The following is a 21,910-nucleotide window of genomic DNA, read 5'->3' on the forward strand; positions in this document are numbered from 1 at the left end:
CACCATCCCACCATCTCATCCTCCGTCACCCCCTTCTCCTCCTGCCCTCAATCTTTCCCAGCGTCTGGGTCTTTTCCAATGATTTGGCTCTTCGCATCAGATGACCAAAGTATTGGAGCTTCAGCTTTAGCATCAGTCCTTCCAGTGAATGTTCAGAGTTGATATCCTTTGGGATGGACTGGCTTGATCTCCTTGCAGTCCAAGGGACTCTTACAAAGGGGTTGGAATTAATTTCAGGAAAACTTGCTTTGGAGGCGTGTGAGTCATGACATCTTAGAATCGGAGTAGAAAGTCTGTCTTTGAAGACACCCTTCTCCCTTCCTGCTTTCTTCTCCGAGGTGCCTTTCCTCCGAGGGCCCTCGCCTTGCCATGTGATGACGCTGCCCTGTTACTGACCTATCTCCAGGGAGGTCAAGGTGAGCAGGCTTGTCTGACCGCTGAGCTCCTGGTTCTTCGAAGTGGCTGGCTCAGAACAACATTGCCTCAGAGGTTTGCTCTCACAACTAAGCATGTATCGGGGGCAACATATCTGAATCTATGTTTCTTGAAAGTTCTGATCCATTTTGTAAATAGAAATGTACTTACGAGTTCCGATCTTGAAGTAGAGTAGAAATGTAGAGCTTGAATTCCAGGGAAAAAACAGAACCCTAAGACTTGTCATGCAGTGACATCAGAAAAAAAAAAAACTGGCTTTCCTTGGTCATAACCATATCATAAACCAAAAGACGATACAAGCCTTGTTTTGGAAAGCCTTGTAGTAAGAGCAGACATGAGTTGTCCTGTGAGTCTGGACATAACTGTGACACCCTCCTGCTTTCCCTGCCCCCTTGAAGACACAGCATCAGACCCTGTCCGCATCGTACACTCCGTCTGTGGAATTAGGTTGCTGACTTTGCTCAGCACAACAAAAGATTTGGAGCTGAAATCCGGGTGTACAACTCACACCACTTGGCTTCCCTTGTTTTATATTATTTATATTATTAATAGAAAGTAAATGTTGTCAATCTCAACTTGTACATAGTTTCACAACTTGCTGACTTCTGGATGTTGATAAAGAATAAATATTGATTTTCTTTTTTAAAAATGCAGGACAAAAAAAATAACTAGCTTTCTATTTTGATACACACATGCATCAAAGTCGCTGGTAGTTGGTATTCTTCATAAAATACACTTCACTGTTTTTTCTCTTCTCCAAGGAGAATTGGTGTATAAACTGGAAACCTATCTTAAAATCTATCTACAAATAAAGCTGAAGTGGAAAATTGAGTCATTTGGCCGATTATATGTTCCAAAACAACCGCTGTATCAGGGCAAGGCTAAGCACAGCGGGTGTTTGCATGATTATCTCAATTTGTCGCGGAACAAGGGGACTCCCACCTTTCTGCCCTTTGCCCTGGGCTGAACGGGGTCAGTTCTTCTCTGTGAGGCCCGGCTTCACCCAGCGGGTCGTGACGACCCCAGGGGAGCAGAGCTGAGTCAAGCTGCTTGTGGCCTTCCTGGAGTTGCTGCTGTCCCAGGGCCTGGCTTCCTGGGTTTCCTGCCCCGCTGTTGGCCTCGGAGGCTCTGCTCACATGAGAATCGTGAATGAGGCTCTTTGTCCTTGCAGGGTGCGTGTAACCGTTGCTCACATCTATCCCAGACGTGAATCTGTGAACCCAGGTGTGGGCCCCCCGGTAAATCCATCTCGACGCATCTCCTCTGCACCCCACCTCCTCTCAACCCCCCAGCACATGTTCCTTTCTTGAAGCAAGCCTAACAAGGAAATGTGCCAAGCCCTGACCTTTGAATTTCAAATCTGTATCCTGAAAGCAAGACTCAAAAGATAAAGAAGAGTCAGAACAGTTGTGTCTGTGCCTTGACTTGCTAAGGTTTCCTGAGAATGGGAGGGCAAGAAGGGAAACCCAGAACTGTGTGCCGATGCATGTCCCTACGCAGGGCTCTGGGACCCTGGCCCAGCCTCTCCGAGTGCCCATGTTCTGATGAAGGAACTGGAGTCCTGAGCGGACTGAAGAGTCTGGAGACGGAACCGGAGCAGGCTTGCTGGACCCAAGGCTGAGCAGGAGCGAGGCCATCTTTGCAGACATGGCAGGCCCACGGTGACACCCCGGCCAGGTGGGTACCTCCCCCTCCTGACACCTCGTGAGCAGGCCCGTCCTGTGGAGATCACAGGTGCCCTCCCTAAACTCAGATCTCATTTCACCCATCCTGAAACCAGGGTTCAAAATTAAGTTATGAAGATTAACAAGACGAGGTGTCTTTTATAACAAATCTGTGGCCTGAGCATCCTAACCTCTAGGCTGTTCCTGCAATGAGGGTCCTGCCCTCACGAGCTGACCCCAAACTTCCCCAAACACCCCCCTCCTGGACACCGGTGAGGGCCGCCGACCGCCACCAAGTCCCTCTTTGTGGGAGAACCCGGTTTTGTGGGAATGTTGTGTGTGGATCTGTCTGAATCACCGCATGCTGATTAAACTGAAGATACTGCAGGTTTGCAGGTCCGGTGCCTGCCCCTCCCCCCAGACCCAGAAGGCCAGCAGCAGCTGGGGTTGACCCTTGTGCAAGCCGCTTTACAAAAGGGAGGCCCGGGGGAGCCAAGTCAGATCGCCGATTCCACCAGCTGGCCGCGGGCCCAGCCCCGTATGCAGGAGGCCAGACCAGCCAGCCTGGCTCCCATGAGAGGTGATGCAGCAGAGGGATCTATCAGTTTTGGCCACCAGGTTAGGAGGAAAAATGAGTCGTCCCTCTCAGATAGCAAGGTGTCTTAACCCACATGCACTCTGCGGAGGGCTTCCCTGGTGGCTCAGCTGGTAAAGAATCTGCCTGCAGTGCGGGAGACCTCGGTTCAATCCCTGGGTTGGGAAGATCCCCTGGAGAAGGGAAAGGCTACCCACTCCAGTATCCTGGCCTGGAGAATTCCATGGATGAGTCCATGGGTTTGCAAAGAGTCGGACACGACCGAGCAACTTTCAGCACCCTGCAAGAAGAGTCTGAAATGGCAGAGCTCACTCCGCGGACGACACGGAGCTGAATCAGGGTGATGCTCTCCTTAGGGCCGCGTCGGCGCTCTGGGGATGGTGCCACGCGATGGACCAGGCCACCCGTGCCCACCCCTCCGGCCGCCTGTGCAGCAGAGCAGGGTGAGAGTGCCGGCCCTTGGCACAGCCTGGCTTCCAGGCGCTGGCCCTGCACTCGGGAGTCAGTATATATTTTTTTAGGAAGAGTTCCAGCCTCTCGTTATTGACATACTTAAGACTGTTTGATTCTTAAACCACAGCCCAAATATTTTCTTTTAAAATCTCTGTAAGTATCAAGACCCAGTCCACAAAAAGCACAGTGTGTTCTGCCCGAAAACAGTTGCATTGAAAAATGCTGGCCTTGTTTTTGAGAAAAACATTTAAATCATTTCTTGAGGTCCAGACATCAGTGCATTTAGATAGAAAATGCTTTCTGAAGAAGCAGGCCTTGTTAAATGGTTTAAAAAAAAAAAAAAAAAAGCATGGTGCCTCTGCGAGGCATTTAGAAATTCCTCCTGCAGTGAAGGTATAGGAGCCCTTCCAGAATCCATCTCGGGCGAAAATGATTAATTATCCCTAATAGACTCTTTCAGGGCCATGTTTATCCTGCCATGTGCAACTCAGCAGGAGCCCAAACGCTGCTTCCAAATCCCCGCGGCTTCTTCCAAGAAAATGGACACGGCCGGCACCCAGGCCCGCACTCCACCAGTCTCCCCCGGCCAGCCTTTTGCTCCAGGAGCCCGGAGAATCCGCGGCGCCACGCCCCTGCTGCTGCACTCGTGCCTGAGACAGAAGTCGGATCCCGACGGAACCTCGGGGCTCTCGGGGCCGCCGGCGGCTGCCCTGCCAGGGTACCTGGGGTCAGAGAAGGGCGGCGCCCAGCCCCGCCGCAGGTGTGCTGCCAGCGGAGACACAGAGCGGCTCTGTCTGCTGACCGCTGCCCGGCCGGCCGCGCGGCTCTGCACAGACTTTGGCTTGGCAGCTCCGTCTCCAGCCCCTAAATCCTTCGATTCAGCCGCGGCTCTCGCCCTGTGCTCTCGGCCGGGGTGAGCCTCTTTCTCCGGGTAATTTAAGACCCTGGAGGTGCGTGTGGTGTTACTTCTCTCACCCTGTCACCACATTCAATTTTCTGGGAAAGGCTCATAAACTGAGATGACGACTAATCCACACAGAGGCTTTAATTCTTCAGTGTTGCTTTCTGGAGATGCTCTCATTTATTTCACTTTATTCTAAAACCGCAAGCCTGTGTAAGATAGAACTCGGGCTGGAAGACCCTCTCAGACAGACAAGGCTTTCCAGGCAAAACCTAACCATTAAAGGCAGAAATCTCTAGAAGTCTCTCATTGCGTCAATAATCAGTAAGAACGAGGAAAGCAGAAACTTTTCTTGGTAACATATTTTAGTTTTAAGAAGGAGAAATAGAAGTGTTGAGGAAAACCAAAAAATGAAAAGAATTCTTACTGCATGAGAAACAAAGTCCTAGCTGCTGATGATTTAGTACCAAAAACTCTACCAAATTTTCATGTGTACCGTTTTAGCGATTTTCCAGGTTAACGGATGGAGACTTCAGTGTTGATCATAACAAAGGGGGTGTCTGTTGAAAAATGAGGGTTTTGTCGGATGATACTGAGCTGTGAACCTGAGGCCTCTTGGTGCAGGAAGACGTTGGAGCTCTCACCAGACCTATCTCGCGGGATGTCTGTGATCCTGCTCGGTGGGAAATCTTAACCCTCCCTGCCTGGGTTGTCAACCAACTCCACTCCTTCTCAGTTCAGTTCAGTCACTCAGTCGTGTCCGACTCTGCGACCCCATGAATTGCAGTACACCAGCCCTCCCTGTCCATCACCAACTCTCGGAGTTCACCCAAACTCATGTCCATTGAGTCGGTGATGCCATCCAGCCATCTCATCCTCTGTCGTCCCCTTCTCCTCCCACCTTCAATCTTTCCCTGCATCAGGGTCTTTTCCAATGAGTCAGTTGTTCCCATCAGGTGGCCAAAGCACTGCAGTTTTAGCTTCAGCTCCTGCTGTGGTCTAAAAATAGAATTTCCTCTCAATCGCAAGTTTGTAGAAGAGCAACGCAAAGTGGACTCTGAAATGACGTTCAGAATAAGAATCATCTAAAGCAGGATGGCTGGTTCAGACCCTCCAGGGTCCCCCGTGTGATTCTAAAGTCTACCTGCTGTTTAGACCTGCACGTCTCCACCGAAGGGCTCCGAAGTTGCCGGGAAGAAGCGGAGCACGTACACGCACGCCGGGAAGACGCGGAGCACGTACACGCACGCCGGGAAGATGCAGAGCACGCACACGCACGCGTGTTTGTCACTTTGTCGCTTGTCATGTGCCTCCTGACAAGTCACGAAACTGTCTGACAATGGAAGTTAAGTCAAGAGGAAAGAATGGGTTGTCCTTCCCTGGTTCCCTGTGTCTGCAGGAACGCACAGGTATGGAAGGACTCCAGCCACGTGTGACAAACATCAGCCTTTGGGGGGGTGGTTGCGGCCAGCCCCCAGCTCTGAACTGCCTCAGGGCTGCTCCGTCATCACTCCCAACACTGGCCTCCTGGCTGAAGCCTCTCCTGTAATCCAGGCTCCTCTGAATCATCAGAGATCAGATCAGATCAGTCCCTAAGTCGTGTCCGACTCTTTGCGACCCCATGAATCGCAGCACGCCAGGCCTCCCTGTCCATCACCAACTCCCGGAGTTCACCCAGACTCACGTCCATCGAGTCAGTGATGCCATCCAGCCATCTCATCCTCTGTCGTCCCCTTCTCCTCCTGCCCCCAATCCCTCCCAGCATCAGAGTCTTCCAATGAGTCAACTCTTCCAATGAAGTGGCCAAAGTACTGGAGTTTCAGCTTTAGAATCATTGCTTCCAAAGAAATCCCAGGGCTGATCTCCTTCAGAATGGACTGGCTGGATCTCCTTGCAGTCCAAGGGACTCTCAAGACTCTTCTCCAACACCACAGTTCAAAAGCATCAATTCTTCAGTGCTCAGCCTTCTTCACAGTCCAACTCTCACATCCATACATGACCACAGGAAAAACCATAGCCTTGACTAGACGAACCTTTGTTGGCAAAGTAATGTCTCTGCTTTTCAATATGCTATCTAGGTTGGTCATAACTTTCCTTCCAAGGAGTAAGCGTCTTTTAATTTCATGGCTGCAATCACCATCTGCAGTGATCTTGGAGCCCAGAAAAATAAAGTCTGACACTGTTTCCACTGCTTCCCCATCTATTTCTCATGAAGTGGTGGGACCAGATGCCATGATCTTCGTTTTCTGAATGTTGAGCTTTAAGCCAACTTTTTCACTCTCCTCTTTCACTTTCATCAAGAGGCTCTTTAGTTCCTCTTCACTTTCTGCCATAAGGGTGGTGTCATCTGCATATCTGAGGTTATTGATATTTCTCCTGGCAATCTTGATTCCAGCTTATGTTTCTTCCAGTCCAGCGTTTCTCATGATGTACTCTGCAGATAAGTTAAATAAACAGGGTGACAACATGCAGCCTTGACGAACTCCTTTTCCTATTTGGAACCAGTCTGTTGTTCCATGTCCAGTTCTAACTGTTGCTTCCCGACCTGCATACAAATTTCTCAAGAGGCAGATCAGGTGGTCTGGTATTCCCATCTCTTTCAGAATTTTCCACAGTTTATTGTGATCCACACAGTCAAAGGCTTTGGCATAGTCAATAAAGCAGAAATAGATGTTTTTCTGGAACTCTCTTACGTTTTCCATGATCCAGCGGATGTTGGCAATTTGATCTCTGGTTCTTCTGCCTTTTCTAAAACCAGCTTGAACATCAGGAAGTTCACAATTCACATATTGCTGAAGCCTGGCTTGGAGAATTTTGAGCATTACTTTACTAGCGTGTGAGATGAGTGCAATTGTGGTGAATCATAATTCTGACTAAACGTCCACCCTTTCACAGAGATCTAACTTTGTAAGACGGTGAGTTTGGGAGTCTTCTACCCGTTCATTCACTCGTGCAATTAGTATTTACTGAACCTGTACAGTAGCCAGACACTGACGGCACAGTAAGAAATCAGATGGAAACAGACAAGAGTGAGTCAAGGCACGCGTAAGGAAAACAACAGCATGTTGATAAAAGCGCAGCTGAAGCGTTAAGAAAGGATGTGAGAAGGGCCTGCCTTGGAGAAGCAGAGAGGTGAAGTCTTGGGGAGCAGGGGGAGGACCTCCTGGAAGCTGAGGCCTGGAAACCACCCCAAAGCACAGCAGTCTGAAGCTCCATTTATGCTCTCACAGCTTCCATGGGTGTGGACGCTCCGTGTGGGTTTCTCCGTTCAGTTCAGTTCAGTTCAGTCGCTCAGTCATGTCTGACTCTTTGCAACCTCATGAGCTGCAGTACGCCAGGCCTCCCTGTCCATCACCAATTCCTGGAGTCCACCCAAACTGATGTCCATTGAGTCGGTGATGCCATCCAACCATCTCATCCTCAGTTGTCCCCTTCTCCTCCTGCCCTCAATCTTTCCCAGCATCAGAGTCTTTTCGAATGAGTCAGCTCTTCACGTCAGGTGGCCAAAGTATTGGTTTCAGCTTCAACATCAGTCCTTCCAATGAACACCCAGGACTGATCTCCTTTAGGATGAACTGGTTGGATCTCCTTTCAGTCTAAGGGACTCTCAAGAGTCTTCTGCAACACCACAGTTCAAAAGCATCAATTCTTCGGTGCTCAGCTTTCTTCACAGTCCAACTTTCACATCCATACATGACCACTGGAAAAACCATAGCCTTGACTAGACGAAACTTTGTTGGCAAAGTAATGTCTCTGCTTTTTAATATGCTGTCCAGGTTGGTCATAACTTTCCTTCCAAGGAGTAAGCGTCTTTTAATTTCATGGCTGCAATCACCATCTGCAGTAATTTTGGAGCCCCAAAAAATAAAGTCTGACACTGTTTCCACTGTTTCCCTATCTGTTTCCCATGAAGTGACGGGGCCAGATGCCATGATCTTAGTTTTCTGAATGTTGAGCTTTAAGCCAACTTTTTCACTCTCCTCTTTCACTTTCATCAAGAGGCTCTTCAGTTCCTCTTCGCTTTCTGCCATAAGGGTGGTGTCATCTGCATATCTGAGGTTATTGATATTTCCCCTGGCAATCTTGATTCCAGCTTGTGCTTCATCCAGCCCAGCGTTTCTCATTATGTGGGTTTCTCACAAAGCCCTAATCAGTGTGGAGCCTGGGACCATGGTCCCCGGGGTGTGTCTGGGTGGGCCCGGGTCAGCTCTGGCCCCAAGCTCGCCCACATGGTCATTTGAGGGCTTTGTACATCCAGGACTATGGCCTGGAACCTGCCATCAACTCCTGGCCTGTGGGCCTCTCCCAGGATAGGCCCCCACAGTGGCTGTTCTGTTGGAGGGAGCACGTGAGCACAGCTGCAGAGCCAGGACACAGCCACCACCTCACGTTCTGTCTGTGAAAAGCATGGCTCCCGGTTCAGCCACACTCAGGACAGGGAGACCCACCAGGGCGTGAGGATGGGGGCTGGCGGCAGGGGAAGGGGAGATTAAACAGGCCAGGAGGCTGGTGGAACAGGACACCAGCCCTGGGGAGGACAGCAAGTCAGCCCCAACAGTTCCTGCAGAAAACCCTTCCTTGTGGTCCCGTGGTGATGATGGGAAAGGGAACCAGGAGAGGCTGTCTGACCCTGAAGATGGGATCACCAGGAGAGGCCCTCTTTCCCCGACAATCCTGCTTTTTTTTTCTTTTCTATTTGTTTTGGAGAATTGTGTTTTGGGCCATTAATTCATGCTCTTAAAAACACCTGTTCTAAAGCTATAACCCAAGCTGCATTAAATAAAGTTGATACTTGTTTAGTGCTTCATAAGCCCTTCACCGTTTCACGGTTGTTTATTAGCTTTGCAGTTTTAGAGTTTACAGACTCATACACGAAAAAGACCTGTGCTTTTCTGGCAGAACGTTAATATGAGCTAACAGACATTCTGTTCAAAGTCCTCTCTTGAAATTTTCTGTCACGTGCAGCTCTGTAACCTTCAGCCTGTGAGCCAACGTGTGTGCCCTCCATCGTCATCAGGATGGTGGTGGCGGCGGCCTAGCCTCTAAGTTGTTCTGACTCCAGGTTCCTCTGTCCATGGGATTTCCGAGCAAGATTCCTGAAGTGAGTTGCCTTTCCTTTGGTCAGGGGATCTCCCCTACCCAGGGACTGAACCTGCATCTCCTGCATTGACACGTGGATTCTTTACCACTGAGCCACCCGAGAAGCCTGTAATCAGAATACAAAACAAAAACTTCACCTTTTAAGAGTCTCATTTAGTCATAGATCCACTGAACTATTGGAAGCAATACAAACAACTCTGAGAACAGCCATAAAACACAGTTGGTGTAAAAGCCTCCACATGAAGCATATATAATGTGTTTCAGATAAAACAAGAAAACAGAACGTAGGCAATGGATGCATGTTGCAACAACCAAGGTCAGATAACCCACATCAGTAATTCCTGAAGGTACACTTCCTGCTCCAAAGCAACCCAGCGAGCCCTGAATTGTAGAGATGTGGAATATTTCAAGTTAACAATATGAATGTGGCTCATAGTAGTCCAAATTCATGCACATCATGATAGTTTTTAAGATCAATGGATGGAGCTCCAAAATACATGAAGTAAGAACTGACAAAACTGAAGGGAGGGATAGACAATTCAACAGTAATAGTTGGAAACTTCAATACTTCACTTTTTAATATAGACAGAACAACAAGGCAGAAGATTAATAGACAAAGCAGAATCCTTGAACAGCACTATTAACCAACTAGATCTAACAGACATCCAAGGAACATGTGACCCAGCAGCAACAGAATGAATGTACATTCTTCTCAAGTGCGCACGGAACATGCTCCTGGAGCGACCATGTCCCCGGCATATAGTAAGTGTGAAGAAGCAACATCTCAGAGCTTGTGGGACTCGGCAAAAGCAGGGCACCTGGGGAAATTCAGAGCCATTATCCTTCCACGACAGGATACCAGACAAAATACAGTGAGAAAAGAAAGTGTCAGTGGCTAAGTCATATCCAGCTCTTTGTGACCCCATGGACTGTAGCCCACTGAGCTCCTCTGCCCATAGGATTTTCCAGGCAAAAATACTGGAGTGGGGTGCCACTCCCTTCTCCAGGGGATCTTCCCCACCCAGGGGTTGAACCTGGGTCTTCTGAATTGTAGACAGATTCTTTACCATCTGAGCCACCAGGGAAGCCCCCAAAATCACTAAGAGATGAATTTAAATGGAATTAAGAGCTTGATCAGTTCAGTTCAGTTCAATTGCTCAGTTGTGTCTGACTATTTGCAACCCCATGGACTGCAGCATGCCAGGCTTCCCTGTCCATCACCAACTCCTGGAGCTTTCTCAAACTCATGTCCATTGAGTCAGTGATACCATCCAATCATCTCATCTTCTGTAGTCCCCTTCTCCTCCTGCCTTCAATCTTTCCCAGAAACAGGGTTTTTTCAAATGAGTCAGTTCTTCACATCAGGTGGCCAAAGTATTGCAGTTTCAGCTTCAGCATCAGTCTTTTCAATGAATATTCAGGACTGATTTCCTTTAGGATTGACTGGTTGGATCTCATTGCAGTCCGAGGGACTCTTACGAGTCTTCTGCAACACTACAGTTCAAAAGCATTAATTATTCAGTACTCAGCTTTCTTTATGTTCCAACTCTCACATCCATACATGACTACTGGAAAAACCATAGCTTTGACTAGATGGACCTTTGTCAGTAAAGTAATGTCTCTGCTTTTCAATATGTTGTCTGGGTTGGTCATAGATTTCTTCCAAGGAGCAAGTGTCTTTAAATTTCATGGCTGTAGTCACCAGCTGCAGTGATTTTGGAGCCCAAGAAAATAAAGTCTGCCACTGTTTCCATTGTTTCACCATCTATTTGCCATGAAGTGATGGGACCGGATGCCATGATTTTCACTCAGTGAACTAACCCTAGAACACACAGAAGACTTACACCACAGGACACTGGACAAAATACAGTGAACTAACCCTAAAACCGGAGAAGGCAATGGCACCCCACTCCAGTACTTTTGCTTGGAGAGTCCCATGGACGGAGGAGCCTGGTGGGCTGCAGCTCATGGGGTCGCTAGAGTTGGACACAACTGAGCGACTTCACTTTCACTTCTCACTTTCCTGCATTGGAGAAGGAAATGGCAACCCACCCCAGTGTTCTTGCCTGGAGAATCCCAGGGACGGGGGAGCCTGGTGGGCTGCCGTCTATGGGGTCGCACAGCATCCGACACGACTGAAGCAACACAGCAGCAGCAGCAGCAGCAACCCTAAAACACACAAAACTAAGAAATGACAAAGATCAGGGTGGAAATAAACAAAATAGATAATAGAAAACAATAGAGAAAAATCAATAAAACCAAAAGTTTGAGGTTAAAAAAATTTAACAAAATCAACAAACCTATAGCTACACTAAGAAAAAAAGAAAGATATCTTAAATTACTAAAATCATGAATGAATGAGGTAACATTTCTAGCAATCGTACAGAAATAAAAGGAATAACAAGGGGAGGCTGTGAACATGTGATACATAAAAATCAGATAACTTACATGAAATGGACAAATATCTATAGAGACAAAAAATTGAGAAAACTTATTCAAGAGGAAATAGAAAATCTGAATAATCTTATAACAAAGAGATTAAATTAATAGTAATAAAAACTAACCAGTAAGAAAAGCCCAGGCTCAGAGGCCTCACCGCTGGCTTGTACTGAACATTTAAAGAAAAGTTGACACAAACTCCTCCAAAATATAAAGAGGAGAGAGCAGTGCCCTGGTTTTACCTAAGGCCAATATTACCCTGAAATCAAAACCAGACAAAGACATCACACAAAAGAAAGCTACTGGTCAATATTCCTTATGAATATGGGTGCAAGAATACACATAAAAAGTACTAGAAAGTTGAATTCAGCAATATATAAGAACTATATACCATGACCAAGTAGGATCAACTCCAGGAATACAAGGTTAGTTCAACCTCTGAAAGTTAATTAATGTAATACATCATATCAATAGAATAAGAAAAACAACACCCCACATGATCACGGCAATAGGCGCAGAAAAAGCCTTAGACAAAAATCCAACACTCTTTCATGACTTAAAAAACAAACCCTCAAAAAACAGGGAATTGTGTGAAAAAAAACCTCAGCTTCATAAGGGGCGGCCGTGCAAGCCTCACAGGCAACAGTTTACCTGCTGGTGGAAGTCCGGGTGCTTTCTCCTGAAGACCAGGACCGAGACAGGTATGTCTGCTGCATAGCTGTTTCATGCTAGAGGGTCTAGCTGGGCAATTAAACAAAGGTTTAGTGGTTGTTTTGGCCTGCAGAAAGGGGAATCAGAGAGGGGGACCACAGCTACAGACTCTGGGGCTTCTGGTAATGATGATGATGGTCTAAAATTGACTAAAACGGTCACACAACTCTTTGAATGTAATGAAGAGCCTTGAATTGTATACTGTAATTGGACCATTGTGATGACATGTGAGTTACACCTAGATAAACTGTATGAAAGTGCGTACAAATCCTCTGAATAGCTTGGCTAAAGCGAATGAGGTAATGTGATTCCCATGAGGGCTGCAGATCAGAGCCTGGGTGTGAACGGTGGGAGACGCAGCCTTGCTCCTTAACCTCACCTGCGGCCTGGGTCTCTCTCTCCACCTCACTGCCCCTGCTTCTGCATCCGCACTTCCAAGGCCTCATCCGACACACATCAGTGTCCCTGGGACAGTCCTGGCACCGCATCTTGCACGTGGTAGATGTTCAATAAGCACAGGGACTCCAGTGGACAGTGCCTCGGAAGCAGACACTTGGCCTCAATCGAGCGTTGCGCCGTGTGACTGTCCGTGCGTGTTTTGTCTCTGTTCTCCTCCTCTGGCCAGCTGTCTCTGATGTCAGCCTGTGCTTCTGATTCCCTCTGGGTCTGTCCCTGAATGGTTTCTGCTCATTGTCTTCCGTACGTCTCTTCTGTGCTGCATTCTCTCACTCAAAAGTCCTGAAAGGAAGGATGAGGGAATCTTCCCGCTGTGCAGACTGAGCACCGCTGTGTGCAGGGCTCGTCATCAGGACGCTTAATGGGCCACTGGGAAAGCTGGCCCCCAGGCAAAACAGCTGCGGTCAGCTGTGGCACCAAGCAAGAGGCATGCAGATGGATCGACTGGGACTGCCTGGAGAAGTGTTTTAGTCCCAGTGGCTGCTCTGAGGCAGAAACCTTCCCTGAAGTTGGCAAGAATCCTGATACACCAGGAAGGGAACGGAATGGATGCAGGGTAGATGACAGACTGCTGGGCGACGCCGCCGCCCCAGTGAGCCTCTCGCACCCCATCCACCAGCACAGGGGCGTCTACTGGTCTGGGCCAAGCTGGCTTTTAAGCTTCTAAATGCCTCCGTGAGCCTTCCGGCCCTTCTGGACCCATCAGCGAGTGAACCAGAAGCAGGAGAAGAACATCACGAGACCAGTCCCTTGCCACTCACTTCTTAACTAGAAACAGAAACTGCTAGAACTCTTATAAAACATCCCAGATTTCTAATTTTCTGCATTTTCAGAGGAGACTTGGATAACGGCCATATTTGGAATGCTTATATGGGCCAAAGATTTTTTTTAATGTTCATCCCAAATTTGACATGAAAAGAAAGTATAAGCATCATACCTGAGGTCAAATATCAGTGCTTTAAAAACATTGCCAGATATTCATAAAGCCATGTGTTTAGTGTATAATTTAGATTTGATTTATAGTAATATAACACCTAATCTATATATAATTAATCCTATTAATTTAAGAACTATTTTGACATGTCAGATTGCATTTCTTTCATTTCACACTAGTCTAACGAGAGGCCTGAATTTTAAAGTAAATGGCCAACCATGGTGACTTGAGCTTACAAAAATGAAACTTTAATAACTAGATTAGAAGAAAAGACGGCACGGACCTCTTCTCAGCTGTTTCTCTAAATGTGAATGTTGAAGATCAGTTTGCCTTCCCCTCTGGGCGTAGGATCCAAACACCTCTCAGAACGAAACGCCCCACTGGGTTTCCTGTGTCCCAGTCTTCACAGGGTATCGACAGCAGCATCGTGTGTGAAGACGACTCGTGCTTTTAACTTCAGCAAGAGATAAGTTTGAAGCCCAGATTCCCATGAAGTCGTCCAGAGCTTGTTTGGATTGCAGGCCCCATACTCACTGTTGACCAGACAATGGAACATTCCAGATCACCGAGTTGTTAGGAAAACTCAAAGTCTTTCCCATAAAGACTGGTTCTCAGAATGACAGTCTACAAGCCAGAGATCAGCTCCTGGCAGGGAGGGAAGGAAAGCACCGAGTTAGTGGGCCTATAGCATGAAGAAGCACCTAGCCAGCAAGAGTGAACGGAGATCAGGTGCTGCGAAGACGGAGAGCCGAGGGCAGGCGTTCTGCTCATGGCAGGGTCAGTAGGGTGCCTCCCTCTCCCGCTGGCATCGCCTCCTTTAGCCTCACAACCAGTGATGACTCTTCCATGCTTTTCAGTGCTGTGAGGTAAGCCCTGTGCTGTCCTATGTGAGACTGGCTGCTTTAAAGAACTCCTGCAGTCCTACAGAGTCACGTTTATGTGACTAAACTTGGCCATGCACATCGAAACACGTATGACAGGTTCTCAGAACCTGTGCTAACCACTTGTCTACAAGGTGATCCTGCTAAGGTGGACTTTCTGGTGACACGAGGGCCGTGCTCAAATCCCTTTTGAAACAAGTGAAAGGACACACATATCCATGAAGTCGAGGTGACTAGCTTTCACCATAAACTGCTTTTTCTCTGCCTACATTTTAAAGATTTCATCCCTTTCAAAAACTCAGAGGGAACCAGTCATTTAGGGTAGAATCTGTCCATTTTTGATTAAGGGGTTATCTCTCTCCGTAATTTACATCAAAGAGTCTACTGGAGGAGAGCATGGCAACCCACTCCAGCAGTCTTGCCTAGAGAATCCCATGGACTGAGGAGCCTAGTGGGCTACAGTCCACGGGATCTCAAAGAGTCAGACATGACTAAGTGACTAATACTTTTTTCCTATTCTCTTACAAGTCAGGTCCTAAATTTGCTCAAGCTTTCCTTATATGTAATCACTTTGCATTGTTCCAACAACTGACCCTTTCCCAGGGAAGTCAGATAAGTGCTTGCAGAGAGAGCCTTAGTGTTATACCTCAGCTCAGCGAACCTGGGCCAGTCACATATCATTAAGTCCCCCAGCCCTTCAGACGTTTTGTGCTCAGGCCCTGGCCGAGTGTTTCCCCCTGATGAGGGAGCCCCTGTGTATTGTACAGAAAATGCAATCCATGTGTTTCCCACGCATTTACACTTGGCTCATCAAATTGTTTTATTAGGGCTCTTCAACATCTAAGAAGTCATTTCAGCCTTTTCTCTCAGCCCCCACCCCCAACAACAGCAATAACAAAAGACTGAGTCTGATTTTCATGTTAGAAACCACATGGTCTTAAGTAGATTCAAATTCAAAAGAAAAACAAAAATTTCCCCTTAATATTGAAAATTCTTGTATCCAGTTTTAGGAAAGGGTGTGGAAACCATGTGTGAAAAATGTTGTATATTAAAGTATTTTGTTTGATCAAGTACTCACATCGGGTAGTTTATTCAAACTAAATATTAAACAGTATTAAGTAATTTTTAAGTGTAAACACACAAAATATCAAAAGTTTTCAGAAATGAAATGACCATGAGTGGTGTCTTGGTGGATATTAAGAGAGATGAAATCGTGAAAACATGCACAAAAGAAAGCGGTCAGCTCTGAGTCATGTAACCAGAGCGAGTCCTGCTGTGTCCTCTCCTCCGGGCCAGCCCTGGCCTTTGTGTCCACCCGCGCGTGTTAGGTGTGAGGCGTTTTCCAAACCTACAACGAAAACACTGACGTTCATCCAAGGCCAAGCACGTGACGAATTCTGCCGAGTTCAACCTCATTTCTGTGCCCAGAGTCTGTTTAATCTTCATGCTCAGGATGTCTTGGTTGTTTCCAGCATCCTTCTGGACGTGGAGCACAGAACTGGGTGATGGAGAAGGTCTCTGAGCCCTGCGAAAGGCATCCTAGCCGTTTCCCAAGGCCCTGCCGTGGGCGGCAGGGAGGGGGTGGCCCTGGTGTGAGCGTCAGGGAGGGCGTGGCCCTGCTCTTGGCGTCAGGGAGGGCGTGGCCCTGCCGTGGGCGTCGGGGGGCGTGGCCCTGCCGTGGGCGTCGGGGGGCGTGGCCCTGCCGTGGGCGTCGGGGGGCGTGGCCCTGCTCTGGGCGTCGGGGGGCGTGGCCCTGCTGTGAGCGTCAGGGAGCGTGGCCCTGCTCTGGGCGTCAGGGAGGGCGTGGCCCTGTCGGGGCATCAGACCCTGCACCCTCCTCCCTGGAGCACTCCAGACACAACTCATGGACAGAGGGATGCTTCCCAGTGCACTTCCCCACGCAGCCTCAGTCCCACGCGGGCCTGGCGTGGCCTCCCTGGGCCAGAGGACTCATTCTGACTGCTGCCACCCGGCTGGGCTTTCAACTTTAACCGGGGAAAGGGCGTGGCAGCTTATCAAAACCACACTTCACTCTTTCCCTGAAAGACAGTCTTCTCTCATGAAGGGATTTAAGTTTAACCCTTAAACTTAAGGGTTTAAGGAGATCTGTGGCGGCAAGAAAAGAACACTATTTTCTTCTTTCAATGGTAATTTTTCCCCTAAAATGGGTCTCTATAGCTGCTACATTTCCTCTGAGTTTTGATGATCGAGAGAAATGACCTTCATCTTGAAAAACTGTTTTCTCATTAGTGAATCACACCACGTCCTGCAAAATCCTGTGAAACACTTCAAAAAGAAGTCTGGAGTAAAAATTCTTACATCCCCGTGTTCTGGCGACTGGGAGCTTTTCAAAAGTGAGGCTAGTTGCGTTCAGTTGGAACTCTGCATTTATTTAAAGCATCAGACTCTGCACTTCTTGTTAAAAGGTTTTATAATCTTTCCCAGACGTGTCATCTGTGTAAACTGTGCTTCTGGTGAGGTCAGAGTCCTTAAGATCAGGATGATGGCCTGTGAGACGCAAGTGGGTCTCCTGCAAGTGGACTTTCCCCAGAAGCCTTCCCCTCCCCAGAGGTCTCCAGCCTGTCCAGCCACTGGCCTGTCACCCCGGCGTCTTGCGTCACCTGTCCCAGACCGCTGGCGCGTCGGGTCCCACGGTCCCTGCACTTGCAGCAAGGCCCCCGGCATTTCCACGGGGCACAGTCAGCCGGCAAGCTTGGTCCCAAGACCGACCCGTGGCCCCCGCCCAGGTGGCGTGTGCATGTGCTGGAACTCTTCCTCTGGGAGCGTTCATAGCTCAACAGAGGAATCTTATCGTTTGTTTTTTCTGAGCATGGAATAGATACGTAGTGATCCTATGAATTAGTCCATCAAGAAAAGTATGAGGAGACCATTTAAATTACCTTCCGTCTCAGCTCCCTGCAGCTCCGGCTGTTGGTGTGTGTGTGTGCATGTATGTTACACGTGCTCTTACACAAACACTGCAGCGTTTACGTGTTACACGCCTTCTTTCTGCAGCTCACAGGTACTAGAGCTCAAGGGGCTCCTAGCCAGGGCCCTGTGTGCTCAGCTGGTCTCGCCGTCGTCCCTTCTGCCGTCACCTTGCCATCCAGGCTGGAATCAGGAAGGGAGGCCCAGGACTGTCCTTCCCACACCAAGCTCAGCGGGTGCCCAGGATGAGGGAGTCAGAGAGAAGGACCCGGCCCCCACAACCCACCCCCAGAGGCTGCGGGACAGGCAAGTGGCAGGCTGCCCTCCAGGCTGCAGAGAATCGCCATTATCCTCGAGGAGCTGTGCTGGGGGGAAGGCCTGGGTTTTTCCATTTGTCTTCTGTTCTCTTGGGATTATACCAAGGAGGGAAATTGTTGGTCATATGGTAAAACTAGGCTTAATTTCTGAGCAACTGTCCAACTGTTTTAGAAATCGGCTGCATCATTTTACATTCCCATCAGCAATGTATGACTTGATTTTTCCACATCCTTGCCAACACTTGTTACTTTCCTTCTTTAATTATAGGCATCCTAGGACGGGGGAGCCTAGTGGGCTGCCATCTATGGGGTCGCACAGAGTCGGACACGACTGAAGTGACTCAGCAGCAGCAGCGGCATATTATCTCATAGTTGTTGTGATGTGCATTCAGTGACCAAAGATGGTGAGTGTCTTTTCATGTGGTTATTGGCTATTTGTGGATCTTTTATGAAGAAATATCTTTACAAACCCTTTGCCCTATTTTCACTGCATCTCTTTATTTTCATTGTTGAATTGAAAGTTTTTCTCATATATTCTGGACACTAGCCCCTTATCAGATAAGTGAGCAATATTTTCTCCCATTGTGTGGGTTGTCTTCTATTTTCTTGCTATTGTCCTTTGACAATAAGGTCTTGATATTGTCCTTGCTTGTTTAATATATTCAGACTTTCTATTTCTTCTGGAGTAACTCATGGTAGTTTGTTACGCTAATCTTTATTATTTCCTTCTTGAAGCTTGCTTTCAGTTTTCTAGCTTCTTAATGTAGAAAGTGAAAGTAAAAGTCATTCAGTCGTGTCTGACTCTTTGTGACCCCATGGACTGTACAGTCCATGAAATTCTCCAGGCCAGAATACTAGAGTGGGTAGCCTTTCCTTTCTCCAGGGGGTCTTCCCCACCCAGGAATCAAACCCAGGTCTCCCACATTACAGGTGGATTCTTTACCATCTGAGCCACCAGGGAAGCCCAAGAATACTGGTGTGGGTAGCCTATCCTTTCTCCAGCAGATCTTCCCGACCCAGGAATCAAACCAGGGTCTCCTGCATTGCAGGCAGATTCTTTACCAACTGAGCTGTCAGGGAAGCCCTCTTAATGTAGGTGTTGGGTTATTTGGAATCTTTCTTCTAATAAAGTCTGTTTAGCTTCTTTAATGTGTTAATACTTTTAATCAAATTAATTAAGTTTACTTTATCAAATTAATGTTCTCATCAAATGTGGGAGATTTTCAGCCACCGTTTTTTCAAATATTGTTTCTGATGAGGAATTTGTTGCCATCCTTACATTCACTCCTCCGTGCACATTCCTGGTCGGCTGTTGAGACTTTCTCCTTTTAACTGGTCTTGAGCAATTCGATTGCCATTGTGGTTTGGATTATCAGTGTGCTTTCCTGCGTGTTGTTGTGGATTATCAGTGTGCTTTCCTGCGTGGTGCTGTGGATTATCAGTGTGCTTTCCTGCGTGGTGCTGTGGATTATCAGTGTGCTTTCCTGCGTGGTGCTGTGGATTATCAGTGTGCTTTCCTGCGTGTTGCTGTGCTTGGGGTTTGGATTACCAGTGTGCTTTCCTGCGTGTTGTTGTGGATTATCAGTGTGCTTTCCTGCGTGTTGCTGTGGATTATCAGTGTGCTTTCCTGCGTGGTGCTGTGGATTATCAGTGTGCTTTCCTGCGTGTTGTTGTGGATTATCAGTGTGCTTTCCTGCGTGTTGCTGTGCTTGGGGTTTGGATTACCAGTGTGCTTTCCTGCGTGTTGTTGTGGATTATCAGTGTGCTTTCCTGCGTGTTGCTGTGCTTGGGGTTTGGATTACCAGTGTGCTTTCCTGCGTGTTCTTGTGGATTATCAGTGTGCTTTCCTGCGTGTTCTTGTGGATTACCAGTGTGCTTTCCTGCGTGCTGCTGGGCTTAGGGTTTGGATTATCAGTGTGCTTTCCTGCGTGCTGCTGGGCTTGGGGTTTGGATTATCAGTGTGCTTTCCTGCGTGGTGCTGTGGATTATCAGTGTGCTTTCCTGCGTGTTGCTGTGGATTATCAGTGTGCTTTCCTGCGTGGTGCTGTGGATTATCAGTGTGCTTTCCTGCGTGTTGCTGTGCTTGGGGTTTGGATTACCAGTGTGCTTTCCTGCGTGGTGCTGTGTATTATCAGTGTGCTTTCCTGCGTGTTCTTGTGGATTACCAGTGTGCTTTCCTGCGTGTTGCTGTGCTTGGGGTTTGGATTATCAGTGTGCTTTCCTGCGTGGTGCTGTGGATTATCAGTGTGCTTTCCTGTGTGCTGCTGTGCTTGGGGCTTTGATTATCAGTGTGCTTTCCTGCGTGTTGTTGTGGATTATCAGTGTGCTTTCCTGCGTGTTCTTGTGGATTATCAGTGTGCTTTCCTGCGTGTTCTTGTGGATTATCAGTGTGCTTTCCTGCGTGTTGCTGTGCTTGGGGTTTGGATTATCAGTGTGCTTTCCTGCGTGTTGCTGTGGATTATCAGTGTGCTTTCCTGTGTGTTGCTGTGGATTATCAGTGTGCTTTCCTGCGTGGTGCTGTGGATTATCAGTGTGCTTTCCTGCGTGCTGCTGTGCTTGGGGTTTGGATTATCAGTGTGCTTTCCTGCGTGGTGCTGTGGATTATCAGTGTGCTTTCCTGCGTGGTGCTGTGGATTACCAGTGTGCTTTCCTGCGCTGCTGGGCTTGGGGTTTGTTGAGCTTCTTGGATCTGTGGGTCTATAGTTGCCACTAGATTTGGAAATTGTTTGACATTATTTACTTAAAAATGTTCCTACCCCCAAGCCATCCTCTTTTTTGATGACTCCAATTACATGTATGTTAGTGTGCTTCTGTTCAGAGTTCACTGATGTTCTTTACATTTGATTTTCATTCTTCTATTCTGTGTGTGTGTGTGTGTGTGTGTGTGTGCTTTTTTGAGGGGGAGGAATAGTTTCTGTTTTTAAGTCTTCAAGTTCTTTATCTTTTTACTGTCGGTGTATAATCTGCCATTAATCCGACTTAGTGCATTTTTCACTTCAGACATTTTATTTACCAATTCTTAAAATTTGAATTTTGTCTGTTTTATATTTTATGTTTCCTATGAGATTCCTGGATATTTTAGTTTTATTACAGTAACTGTTTCAACGTCCTTCTCTAATAATTCTACCATCTGTGTCCATTGTGGGCTGGTTTTAATGGATGAATAGTGTCATTCCTCATACATCAGGCCTTTCTGCTGCTCTGCAGGCTTGGTAATTTTTGATTGAATACCAGACAAGGTGTAGTCCATCTTATGAAGAGTTATATATTTCTTAATTCCTGTAAATATTCTTGAGCTTTGTCCAGGGTTGCAGTTAATTTTCTTGCAAGCAGTTTGAGCCTTTCTTCTCTTGCTTTTATGATTCATTAAGTGAGTCTAGAGCAGTGTTTATTCTAAGAATAATTATTTCCCACCATTGATGCAAGACATTCCTGACTACCATAACAAACGCCCCACGAATAACGAGTTTTCCAGTGTGGCTGGTGGGAGGTGTGAGTTCCAGCCACTGTTTTCCTGTAATCTTTTAGAATGGGTCACTCCCTAGCCTAGTACACACGCACTCACCAGTCCTCTGTCGAGTGGGACCCCTGCGGATCTCCGGATTCTCTCTGATGTTGTCATTCTCATCTCCAGCACTGAGTCCTGTGCACTCTGGTTGCCTTAGTCTCACCAAACTGTCAAACCAGTCTCCTCAACTCCAGCGGTCTTGCAGGTTTTGGCTGGTGTTTTGATCCTGTGACACAGCTTAGAAACACATCCAAGGCAGAGACCCAAAGCAACCACAGACCTCAGCTCAGTTGCTTTCCATGTCTCCCATCCAAACACTAACCAGGCGGATCCCACTTAGTTTCTGAGATCAGTCATCTGCTGCTCATCAATCACCATCCTTCTCTGTCTAGTCCTAGTGTTTTGAAAATCATTTTTGCATGGTTGGTGTGAATTTTTTATGGCTGGCTCAAGCAAAAGGGTAAATCCAGAATCTTTACTCAAGTTTGGCTGAAATCAGTCTAGTGATACCAATCTTTAAAAAAAAGAAATCAGGAAATAGAGTACGAGAAAATACTTCTTAACTTGTTTTATGGGGTTAAAATTACT

General features: G+C 47.5%; 1 long non-coding RNA gene across 1 annotated transcript in view; it reads left to right on the forward strand.

Moving 5' to 3' along the window:
• The first annotated feature begins 1,466 nt into the window (after positions 1-1,466).
• The window catches only part of LOC123464599, a 28,027-nt gene continuing 7,583 nt past the window's right edge, over positions 1,467-21,910 (forward strand). The window contains exons 1-2 of the long non-coding RNA XR_006639614.1: positions 1,467-2,112; positions 18,083-18,218. This is a non-coding gene — a long non-coding RNA (uncharacterized LOC123464599). The remainder of the gene's footprint in view (positions 2,113-18,082; positions 18,219-21,910) is intronic.

This window comes from Bubalus bubalis, chromosome 10 (genome assembly GCF_019923935.1).
Source record: "Bubalus bubalis isolate 160015118507 breed Murrah chromosome 10, NDDB_SH_1, whole genome shotgun sequence".
In the NCBI taxonomy this organism is placed as follows: Eukaryota; Metazoa; Chordata; class Mammalia; order Artiodactyla; family Bovidae; genus Bubalus; species Bubalus bubalis.